Below are 12,926 nucleotides of genomic sequence, written 5' to 3'. Positions count from 1 at the left end.
TCTCTCTCTCTCTCTCTCTCTCTCTCTCTCTCTCTCTCTCTCTCTCTCTCTCTCTCTCTCTTTCTCTCTCTTTTTGCAAAATTGAGCATTTCTGTATGTATCCCTCAGTCTCTCCAACTACATGCCCATAATGTGAATAATGAAAAATGCCCTTGGCTTTTCCCATTCTCTGTGGAACCTTTTATTTTTAATTGGATTTTTTTCTTTATTTACATTTCAAATGTTATCCTCTTTCCTGGTCCTTCCACACACCCCCGAAAATTCTCTATCCCATTCCACCTCCCCCAGCTTCTTTGAGGATGTTCTGCCAACCGCCCATCCATTCCTGCCTCCCCACTCTCATATTTCCCTACACTGGGGAATTGAACTTTCACAGATCCAAGAGCCTCTTCTCCCATGGATGCCTGAAAGGCCATCCTCTGCTACAGATGTGGCTAGAGCCATGGGTTCCTCCATGTATATTCTTTGGTTGGTGGTTTAATCCCTGGGAAATCTGGGGGATCATGTTTGTTGATATTGTTGTTCTTCCTGTGGGTTGCAAACCCCTTTGGCTCCTTCAGTCCTCTCTCTAACTCCTCCAATGGAGAAGTAGAATGGTTGGCTGAGAGAATCCACGTCTGCATTTGTCAAGCACTGGTAGAACCTCTCAGGAGATAGCTATACCAGGCTTCAGTCAGCATGAACTTCTTGGAACCCATAATAATGTCAGTGTTTGGTGACTGTATTCAGAATGGATTCCCAGTTGGGGCAGTCTCTGGGTGGTCTATCCTTCAGTCTATGCTCCACAATTTGTCTCCATATTTGCTCCTGTGAGTATTTTGTTCCACCTTCTAAGAAGGACCAAAGAACTCATACTTTGGTCTTGCTGCATTTGAGCTTCATGTGGTCTGTGAATTGTGTCTTGGGTGTTCTGAATTTTGGGCTAATATCTACTTATCAGTGAGTGAATACCATGTGTGTTCTTTTGTGATTAGGTTACCTCACACAGGATATTTTCTAGTTCCTTTCATTTGCCTAAGAATTTAATGAATTCATTGTTTTTAATAGCTTAGTAGTACACGTTGTGTAAATGTACCACATGTACTGTATGATCCCTCTGTTGAGGAACATCTAGGTTCTTTCCAGCTGCTGGCTATTCTAAATTAGGCTGCTATGACTATAGTGGAGCATGTGGCCTCATTATATGTTGGAGAATCTTTTGGGTATATGCCCAGGAGTGGTATGGCTGGGTCCTTAGATAATACTATGTCCAATTTTCTTAGCAAATGCCAGACTTATTTCCAGAGTAGATGTACCAGCTTGCAATCCCTCTAACAATGGGGGAATATTCCTCTTTCTACACATCCTTGCCAACATCTGTTGACATGTGAGTTTTGATTTTAGCATTTCTGACTGGTATGAGGTAGAATTTCAGGGCTGTTTTGACTTTCTTTTCCCTGATGACTAAGGATGTTGAAGAATTTTTTTTAGGTGTTTCTTGGCCATTCAATATTTCTTCGATGAGAATTCTTAGATTAGTTATGTACCCCATTTTATAGGGCTATTTAATTCTCTGGAGTCTAACCTCTTGGGTTCATTGTATGTATTGGATATTAGCCCTCTGTTGGATGTAGGATTGGTAAATATCTTTTCCCAATCTGTTGGTTGCCATTTTGTTCTATTGAGAGTGGCCTTTGCCTACAAAAGATATGGAATTTTGTCAGGTCCCATTTGTCAATTCTTGATCTTAGAGCATAAGTCATTTGTGTTCTGCTCAGGAAAATTTCCCCTGTGTCCATGTGTTTGAGGCTCTTTCCCATTTTCTCTTCTATTACTTTCAGTGTATTTGGTTTTATGTGGATGTCTTTGATCTACTTAGATTTGAGCTTCGTAGGAGATAAGGATTTGCATTCTTCTACATGTTGACCACCAGTTGAACTAGCACCATTTGTTGAAAATGCTGCCTTTTTTCCACAGGATGGTTTTAACTCCTTTGTCAAAGATCAAGTGACCATGGGTGTGTGGGTTCATTTCTGGGTCTTCAATTCTATTCCATTGATCTTCCTGCCTGTTTCTGTACCAATACCATACAGTTTTCTTTTGTTGTTGTTTTTTGTTTGTTTGTTTGTTTGTTTTTATCACCAATGCTCTTTAATACAGCTTGTGTTCAGGGATGGTGATTCTCCCAGAAATACTTTTATTGTTGACAATAGTTTTTGTTATGCTGTCTTTTTGTTGTTGTTGCTGTTGTTGTTGTTGTTCCAAATCAATTTTAGAATTCCCCTTTTTAAGTCAATGAAGAATTGAGTTGTAGTTTTAATGGGGATTTCATTGAATCTCTCCATTGCTTTTGGCAAGATGACAATTTTTACTAAATTAATTCTGCCAATCCATTATCATGGGCGATCTTTCCATCTTCTGAGATCTTTTTCCATTTTTTTTCTTCAGAGTCTTGAAGTTCTCATCATACAGACCTTTCACTTGCTTGGTTAGAGTCACATCAAGGTATTTTGTATGATTTGTGACTATTGTGAAGGGTGTCATTTATGTAAATTCTTTCTCAGCCTGTTTATCATTTGAGTAGAGGAAGGCTTCTGTTTTGTTGGAGATAATTTTATATCCAGCCAGGTTGCTGAAGTTGTTCATCAGGTTTAAGAGTTCTCTGGTGGATTTTTTGGGTCACTTAGCATACTATCATATCATCTGCAAAATGTGATATGTTGAATTCTTCCTTTCCAATTTGTATTCCATTGATCCCCTTTTGTTTAATTGCTCTGGCTTGGATATTTGAGCACTACATTGAATAGATGAGAGATAGCAGGCAGCCTTGTTATTCTCTGATTTTAGTGAGATTGCTTCAAGTTCCCCTCCATTCAGTTTGATGTTGGCTACTGGTTTGCTTTATATTGCTTTTACTAAGTTTAGATATGGGCCTTGAATTCCTGATCTTTCTGAGACTTTCACCATGAAGGGATGTTGAATGTTGTCAAATGCTTTTTCAGCATCTAATGAGATGATCATGTGTTTTTTTTTTCTTTGAGTTTGTTTATATAGTAGATTACATTAATGGATTTCCATGTATTGAACTATCCCTGTGTCCCTGTTATGAAGCCAACTTGATCATGATGTATGATAATTTTGATGTATGTATTCTTGGATTCAGTTTGTGAGAATTTTCTTGAGTATTTTTGGATCGATATTCATAAGCAAATTTGGCCTGAAGTTCTCTTCCTTTGTTGGGTCTTTGTGTGGTTTATGTATAAGTATAATTGTGGATTCATAGAATGAAATTGGTTGTGTTCTTTCTGTTTCTATTTTGTAGAATAGTTTGAAGAGTATTGGTGTTAGGCTATCTGTCCTCATTGAAGGAGGGGTAATAATTGGTCCAGGCCTCAGGCAATAGGCTCAGATTAAGACATACTTACATTTAAGTTAATGCAAAGCTCAGAGCAGCCTCAGCAAAGTTTGTGTGGTACTGCTTTTGTTTTGTAAACTCTGCCTAGAAAGTTTTTTGCACCCTTGCCTCACCTCTGAGGACCTGGAAATTACACATAGTCCAAAACAGCATTATTACAGATCTATCAAGGTGTTGTTTAAAACAAAGTTCAAACTTACGATTTATGAAAAGTTCATGAGGCTATGGAACTTGTACAGGTGTTACAATCTGTCCTGTCTACTCTATATAGAATTATTATGGATTTGGAGGATTGTTCTGTATTGCTTTGCATCCTGATGATTGTAAAGGGTTTGCTTTTAGTCAGCTTGAAACTTTAAGGAGTCCATGAAGCAATATCATTGGAAACTTTTGCCACAGGGGATAGCTAATAGCCCTTCATTATATACAATAATTTGTTGCTGCTTCAATACAAGAAGTTTGAGTCCTTCAGTGTATATTATTCATTATACTTATATTTTATTAGCTGATCCCTCTGAAGAAATTTTACTACAAGCCTTTGTTCTTGTACAATGATCCTTAAAAATTTGGAATAGTTGTTGCTCCAGAAAAGATTCAAAGGCAATATCTTTTTCAATATTTGGGGCCTCAGTTATATCCTAGAAAAATTGTGGCACAGGAAATTCAATAAAGAAAAGATGATTTAATTACTTCAAATTATCTTCAAAAGCTTCCAGGAGTTGTTAATTGGCTAATACTTCACCTTAAGCTCACCACAGAAGAACTTAAGCCTTTTCTTTGATAATATTAAGGGGGATGCAAATTAACTGGTGAGGGATGAATAGTTTTGCAGATAGTAGAGGAAACTACAGTAATGGATTGCTGGCTGTTTATGTTATGTGCCCACAGAAATTCTTTAGCAAAGGGAGCATTAATGTGGGTTCATCTTTCTTCATCTCCAAGTAATGTTTTAGCATCCTATTATGAAGCTGTTGCTGTGTTAATACAGAACTGTAGGCTAGAATCATGGAAGTATGTTGAAAAGAATATCTTATGAACCTGATGAAATGTTTATTCCTTATTTCAAAAAGAAATTAAATTAGTTATTGCAAAATACTGATATTTGATATATTACATGGCAAACTTTTAGGCAAAACTGATAATCATTATTCAAAAGACAAGTTGTTATGATTTACTTCTATGCATGCATTTGTATTTCCTGTAAATTTAGGTATGCATCCCATAAAGAATGTATCTACTGTATTTATAAAAAGTCCATCTATGTGAGAAAACCATATGTAATTGGATCATGTTTATTCTCTTGAGTTTTGCCTGCTCCAGCACAAATAATTGACTTACATGCTGTAGCCATTGTTTTGAAAATGTTGAAATATCTAGCTTTTAATTTGTCTACTGGAAGCCAATATATTGCTCATAACTTATAATTGCTTGAAATTGTTCCTTTTTTATTTTTAGATACTGCTAATTTTCAAATTTTACAATTATTTATGCAACTAGAATGCAAGTTAAGAGAAAATATTGTACCTTTCAAGGACTGTCTTTGGACATTTAAAAGCTCATACTGGATTGCCTGGACAAGACACCTTAGGGCAATACTAAAGCAGATTTTTATACCAGGCAGATTATAGGCTTTACATAGGAACAATTGGCCACACAATCTCACTCTTTACATCATCAAAATAGTAATGGCTTGAGACAAAGATTTGGCATTTCTAGAATATGTGTATGTCACATATAAAGATTTCTAGAATATGTGTAAGTCACATATAAAGATTTCTCAATGTCCTCAACTTCTACATGTGCATATGAAGGTTGACACCAACAAGCTGTGCTTGTTCTCTGAGATGGATAAGAAGGTGCTATACAGACCCAGACCTAAGACATATATGGTCACCAAGCCACTCTATTTCCTAGACAGGATCATACAGTTCATGTAATTTTGTGCCCCTATTATGCTCATAAAAAATAATTTTAAAAAATAAAAAGGGGGGATTGTGCCCTTCCCTCAGCCCTGAGTAGGCTAATCTGACCTTAACTGTTTGCCACAGTCAGAATTCTCATGATCTGGTTGGAGTCTTCTGACCTAGGTGGAAATCCTATGTCTTGTCCACCTGCAGAAGCAGACTGCTTGCTGAGCTGCTGAGCTTGTTTTGCAACAGAATCCAGCTGAAACAAGGCAACAGAACTCAGCCAAATAAAGGATGGGTTTTTGGGTTTCCCCTATATAAACCCAGAGCTAAAAATTAAACTTTGAGCCATGATCAGAAATCTGTTTCTTGGCTTCATTCTTCTCTTACCCACCCTTCCTCTTTCATTCCCAGCCTCCCTTTCAGGTATACCTGGTTCTCCATGGCTGCTGGACAGCGACACTGAAGATCTGATGGTATTCTACACTACATCCATCTGGTCCTGGGCTTTTTTTTTGGGGGGGGGGGGAGAATTTTAATGACTGCTGCTATTTCTTTAGGGGTTATGAGACTGTTTAGATGGTTTATCTGATCATGATTTAAATTTGGTATCTGTCTAGAAAATTGTTCATTTCATCCAGATTTTCCAGTTTTGTTGAATATAGGCTTTTGTAGTAGGTTCTGATGATTTACTGAATTTCCTCAGTTTCTGTTGTTATGTCTCCCTTTTCTTTTCTGAAAGTATTTTTTAATTTTAATTTTAATTTTTATTATTAATTTTTCATTTCAGATTATTTATTCTGTGACAGAAAGCTAACATTAGGAGGGTTAAGAGGGTGGACAGTCAAGGACCTGACCTAGGAGAACATAACAGAGCTGATGGTACATGAAGAGCAGCAGAAGCTAGCACACAAGTATTGTGAGATGTGTCTTAGCCCCAAGTAGAGGACCCATGCCTCTGTGGAAAATCTAGAGGCTGCTCCCTCTGAGGCCTTTGCTTTTTAATCTCAGGGATAAGAGAGTTCTCCTAAATCCCAGACATCTAAGCTTCTGCAAGTCCCTTCCGCCCAGTGTGAGCTCTGTGCATTTCACCACACAGGTGAATCTTGCAGCTGACAGACGCACTCAGCAAAGGCAAGACTCAGAGGCCTTCTCAGAACATACACAGGAAGCTTAGGGGAAATGAGAAACTACAAATACCTGTTCAGTTAATTCACCTTTGTTAATAGAGGTCATACATAGTCTCTTCTGCTGGTGACGGCTTGCTGTCTCATTATAGTTTGACTTAAGAAATGAGTTTTGTAGAAGAAAAAAGTCTTTCACCAGCCCCATTCTGGAGTGAAGAGGCATCACGTTCTTGCCTACAGTTATGAGCAGAATTGTATAGTAGATAAGTCATCTTCAGTGATCAACATCTGCATCCTCAAACTGTCCAGCAACAGTTGGTGTGGTTTCTACCTCCATGCCATCTTCATAATTTCTTACTGAATCTTCTGTTCGGATGCCTGCCATATTATATTGGCTGCTCACAGACTGAGAAAGCATCCCTTCTAATCTCTCCAAACGTGGCTTGCCCTTCCGCTGTTAAATGGGATAGTCCTTCTTCATAGGTATAAAATGTAGGGATGTCTCCTGGTCCTTGTTTGTGTGCCTCCACGTCATATTCCTCTCCATCATAGTCATCCGAGTCTTCATCCTCAGGGTCTGGATGCAAGGCTTGGCACTCACACATTGCTGTGAACATCGGCTCCAAGGATGACTTATCACTGGGCACAAATCTAAATTCAGAAATGGGTTCAACATCATCATTGTTTTCCTCATCTTCATCAGAAAGAGGTTCTTTTGATTCTTCTTCAAGCTTGGCATTCACCATAGCATACAAATGCTCTTGAGGATAAGCGTTTGGATCCCTGGACACCGCATGTAAACTATTGGTGGGATATTCCAGTGAAAATCCTAATGCCGAACCATCTAACCAGGACAGGCGGCTCTCGGTGATGTAAAGCATGCTGGTGCTGAGCCCCTTCCTGTTTAGCACAGGCTGCTGCAGCCAGAGTCCGTCTGCTGACGCTCATTGCCGGGGAAAGCATAGCTCCACGCGAACCATGAGAGGCGAGCACTGCAATTGCAGCTCGCAGGGAGCTTCCCCCTATTTTTATTATTTTTATTTTTTTATTGGGTATTTATTTCATTTACATTTCCAATGATATCCCAAAAGTCTCCCACACGCTCCCCCACCCACTCCCCCACCCACCCACTCCCACTTCTTGGCCCTGTCGTTCCCCTGTACTGAGGCATATAAAGTTTGCACAACCAATGGGCCTCTCTTTCCACTGATGGCCAACTAGGCCATCTTCTGCTTCATATGTAGCTAGAGATACGAGCTCCGGGGTGGGGTGTNTGGGCCTCTCTTTCCACTGATGGCCAACTAGGCCATCTTCTGCTTCATATGTAGCTAGAGATACGAGCTCCGGGGTGGGGTGTGGTACTGGTTAGTTCATATTGTTGTTCCACCTATAGGATTGCAGATCCCTTTAGCTCCTTGGGTACTTTCTCTAGCTCCTCCATTGGGGGCCCTGTGATCCGTTCAATAGCTGACTACGAGCATCCACTTCTGTGTTTGCTAGGCCTGGGCATAGTCTCACAAGAGACAGCTATATCTGGGTCCTTTCAGCAAATTGGATATTATCTCTGTTCCCTCTGGTTAATCTGGCTAAGGGTTTTTCTATCTTGTTGACTTTCTCAAAGAACCAGCTCCCAATTTTGTTGATTCTTTGTATAGTTCTTTTTGTTTCTACTTGGTTGAGCCCCAAGTTTGATTATTTCCTGCTGTCTACTCCTCTTGGGTTCATTTGCTTCTTTTTGTCCTAGAGCTTTCAGGTGTGCTGTCAAGCTGCTAGTTTCTGCTCTCTCCAGTTTCTTTTTGGAGCCCCTTAGTGCTACGAATTTTCCTCCTAGCACTGCTTTCATTGTGTCCCATAAGTTTTGATATGATGTGCCTTCATTTCAATTAAATTAGATATCTCAGTTCTACTGTCTGAAGGACAGGAATAGCACAACTTCTTTGTGTGAGATATTTTACTTTGTTATTTTCCCTCCTCCTCTGCCTCCATCCTGTGTCATATAAAGAGGAACTAGTCTGCTGAGGATTCTACTGAATGCAAATGATGAGTACAGCTTAAGATATTGATCTTCATTTGATTCTAGTGTGAGATTACTTGTAGTATAATAATTACTCCTCAGTACCATATTTAAAATCTGGGATAATCTGTAGTCACTGATGCCATTTAGAACCTAGAGAAAGTAGCACAAATTATCAATCAATAACTTCCAGATAACCAATGAGGCAATGGGAGCTTTCTGTGCGCTCATGTAGGAAAAGTCTCAGTGTGGAGTAGAAACATGACTAGTCATTCCCATATTTCACCTTCACCTGCCTCCAAGCTAAAAGCTGAAAGCACCAGACAATCCATTTCCTGGCTATAGACATGCATGATATACCGTGAGACAAGTAAGAAAGTGACTATATTGAGTAAAAATGTGACACAGGGAAAATCTCTTTCTGCTTATCTACATCAATTTTTCCTTCTCCTTAAAATTTTTATTGATTCTTTATGAGTTTCACATCATTCATGCCAATCCCACTTATCTCCCCTCTCTTTATATCCACCCATGCAACATCCCTCCCCAAAATAGAATAAAAATAAACAAATCAAAATATTACAAATAATTCATTTTGAAAGCTGTAATGTATCTCAGTGTCTCATACAGTGTATCTTTTTTTCCATACATTTTTACTTGCAAATTAGTCAATGGTCTGATTCGAGGCCTATGGCTTCTTCTATACTGTCAATACTGGATCATTGTTGGTACTCCTCTTGGACATCCTATTATTGCTCCATGTCATAGGAATCTAGCAGCTTTGAATCTGCAGGAATTCTTTCATGCAAGCCAGCATTTCTAGATAGATAAATGATGGGCTGGGAAAACTCTAAAGCCCTCTATGTGGGCCTGGGAGGTTGCTGAGTTGGCCACTCGATAATCTCATCAGCACACATACTACCAGAACCACATCTACTGTATTGCCCAGTTGAGATGCAGGCCTGATCTCCTACCTGCTAAAGATGGTGAGCAAGGGCTGAGGAAGGAAACAATAGGGTATTTTCTCATATATAACCTTGTTTTAATCCTTATAGCTCTCACTCTCAATATATGTTTCTCTATCTCTCCCCCAGCTTGCTCACTTGCTAAATTTCCCTTTCTCTCTGTCTTTCCTTCTTTTATCTCTATCCACCCTTTCATGTACTTCCTCCCTACCTTTGAAACTCTGGTGTGGACAAGTTATCTGGAGCTCTGACTTCAAGTGTGAATTATAACCAATTTGTCCAGGAGCAAAGTGTTTAACAGATATTGAAGGTGATAGATCAGAAGCAGCTGCATTCTTCCTGTTGTGCCATACTATCCTCTTAGTGCTATTAAGTACCCCCTCTCCTTGTTACTATATTTACAGGACATGCAGCCAATGATCTATAGGACTTCTGTCTGTCCATGGAGGACTTCCATAAGGGGATAAAGGAGGCATTCTCTAACTTACTGCCTCAATGAAAGGGTCTCAAATGAAACATTGTATGGAAAAGAAAAAGCTATTCTACACTTGTAACACCTAGTTTCTTGTCACTAAACTCCTCTCTCTCAACATCTTCACAAGAAAAAAAGTTTCCTGTTATTGTCCCAGGATGTCTATTCATGTGTATAAAACAAAATTCAATAAGTGAATATTCAATACAGAAGATCCTCGGTTGTTATTTCACTGAGGGTGGAAGGCAACAAACAATACTTTCAGCCTAGTCAAGGGCTTTTAAAAGCAGTTAATTTCTAGGTGTGATATTGCTTTGTCCATTTTACAGAGCTAGAAGAGTGGGGGTCAACTAAGATGTCCTATGTTTCCTAGATAATGACTACCTGAAAATAACCCAGAGACCAAATTTTCAATAGATAAAAGGGCATAGTAATACACGATTTCTGTCCTGATTCTGCCATTATTTTAGTTTGGGTTCTAAGTGAATCAATTAAATCCTGTTTATTGTTAAATTCTTGTAGAAAAAGCTTATAATAGGATCTGTGGTAGTTAGGTAAATGCAGAGAGAAATCTGGGCTGGGATATAGCTCAGTGAATTTGTGCTGAGCACTGATTTTAGGATGATATTTCAGAATTGCCATGTATGAAGGTCCATGTACCATTTATAGATCATCTCTAGAACAAAGGGAGTCTGAACATGGAGGTATGATCTTGTGTAAAGCTGCTTCCTCATTAACTTTATTGTTCACAGAGAGTAGTAGAACACTTGAAAGAATGGAAGTATGCTGGTAAAGGTCAAATGAGATGATGTGAACCTTCTATTGTGAGAGTATGTGATGTAATTTGCTAAAACTCATCTTTATGATTTGAACGATGATGATTATTATTATCTATGAAATAAATAAAAGTACATTAGGAAAAGAGATTTTGTAAACACAAAATGTGATACAACTGTTGGTTATCAAAATGTGTGTGTGTGTGTGTGTGTGTGTGTGTGTGTGTGTGTGTGTGTGNTGTGTGTGTGTGTGTGTGTGTGTGTGTGTGTGTGTGTGTGTGTGTGTATCTGAGCATGGTAACATGATGATACACTACAGTATTCCAAGCACTCATGAGACTAAGGCAGAAAGAGTACAAAATTGAAGTTAGCTTAGGTTACATAGCCAAATGTGCATTTAAGGAAGAAAACATTTGAGAAGGAGGAGGTGATAAAAGAATGGGGAGGAATATCTAATCAACTGCCATATACAGCATCTTGATATACTTATCAGGTTGGAAATATGTAGTGAAATGGAGTTTTACTCTTTGAAAATAACCCAGTCTGAAACATTCTACTATAACAATAAAAGATAGATTTAGACATGGGACATGCAATGTTATATTGTTTCTTCACATCCCAGCATTTCCAGCTACCAGACTGGACCAAGGACTCTCACCCATTTGGGAACCAGCCAGCACGTTCCCCCACCCCACTTTTTTTCCTTTTGGCCCAGGGCCACTGCCACCCTGGGGCCCCTACCAATTCTCAGCTCTTCTGTGGTGTCCAGCAATGTCCTGCAATGCCCAAGAGCTAGAATCCATCATTTTTGAATTCATTATATACTTTGGATATTAGCCCTCTGTCAGATGGAGGGTTAGCGTAGATCTCTAGGTTGCTGATTCATCTGATTGACAGTTTTCTTTTTCTTACAGAAGCCTTTCAGTTTCATGAGGTCCATTTATCCATTGTTGATCTTTGAGCCTCAGCCACTGATGTTCTGTTCAGGAAATTTTCCCTTGTGCCAATGAGTTCAAGGCTCTTTCTCACATTCTCGTCTAAAAAAATTCAGTGTATCTGGTTTTATGTTGAGGTCCTTGATCCACTTGGTATTGTTTTGGGGTGAAATAGTCTGTAGATATCTGTTAAATCCATTTGGTTCATGACTTCTTTTAGTTTCATTGTGTCTCTGTTTAGTTTCTGTTTGAAAGACCTGTCCATTGGTGAGAATGTGGTGTTGTAGTCTCCTCCTCATGTTTTGTGAGGTTTAATGGGTGTTTTGAGCTTCACTAAAGTTTCTTTTATGAATGTGAATGCCCTTTCATTTGACACATAGATGTTGAAAATCACAACTTCCTCTTCATGGACTGTTCTTTTGTTGAGTATGTAGTATTCTTCCTCATCTCGTTTGATAAATTGTGGTTGACAGTCTATCTTATTAGATATTAGAATGGCAACTCCCACTTGTTTCTTGGGACCAATTACTTGGAAAACATTTTTCCAGGATTTTACTCTGAGATAGTGTCTGTCTTTTTCATTGAAACGTTTTTCTTATATGCAGCAAAATGCTCCATCCTGTGTAGGTATCCAGTCTGTTAGCCCATGTGTTTTTATTGGGAATTAAGTTCATTAATGTTGAGAGATAGTAAAGACAATGGTTGTTATTTCTTCTTATTTATTTATTTATTTATGGCTAGAGGTGGTATTATATGTTTATGATTCTCTTCTTTGGTATTTTGTGAAATGTTTAATTTCTTGTGATTTCTGGGGTGTAGTTGCCCTCCTTTTGTTGGCGATTTCATTACTGTATCCTCTCTAGAGCTAGATTAGTAGAAAGAAATTGTATAAATTTGTGGTTGTCATAGAACATCTTAGTTTCTCCATCTATGGTAATTGAGAGTTTTGCTGGTTATAGTATCTTGGGCTGGCATTTTTGTTCCTTTAGGGTCTTAATGACATCTGTCCAGGATCTTCTGGCTTTTAGAATTTTGGTGGTGAAGTCTGGTATAATTCTGATAGATCTGCTTTTATATATTACTTGATAATTCCCCCTTACAGTTTTTAATATTACTTCTTTGTTCTGTGTGTTCCATGTTTTGATTATTATGGGAAGAGGGTATTTTGTTTTCTGGTCCAATCCATTTGGTTTTCTGTAGACTTCTTGTACATTTATGACCATTTCTTTCTTTAGGTTAGGGAGATTTTCTTGTATGATTTTGTTGAATATGGTTTCTGGCACTTTGAACTTTGATCCTTTTCCCTCTTCTGTTTCTATTCGTCTTCTTTGGTTTG

The 12,926-nt window shown here is 38.5% G+C and overlaps 1 pseudogene across 1 annotated transcript; it reads right to left on the bottom strand.

Annotated features, from left to right (window-relative positions):
- Window positions 1–6,595: 6,595 nt before the first annotated feature.
- LOC110307278 lies at window positions 6,596–8,795 on the bottom strand (annotated as a pseudogene). Its single transcript, XR_002379374.2, has 2 exons — window positions 8,729–8,795; window positions 6,596–7,371 (listed from the first exon to the last, which is right to left on the bottom strand). The product of XR_002379374.2 is annotated as a methylosome subunit pICln pseudogene (transcript).
- Between the last annotated feature and the right edge of the window lie 4,131 nt (window positions 8,796–12,926).

This window comes from Mus caroli, chromosome 2, assembly GCF_900094665.2.
Source record: "Mus caroli chromosome 2, CAROLI_EIJ_v1.1, whole genome shotgun sequence".
NCBI lineage: Eukaryota > Metazoa > Chordata > Mammalia > Rodentia > Muridae > Mus > Mus caroli.
Note: the sequence above shows the minus strand (reverse complement) of the source record. Positions and strands in the feature narration are given on the sequence as shown.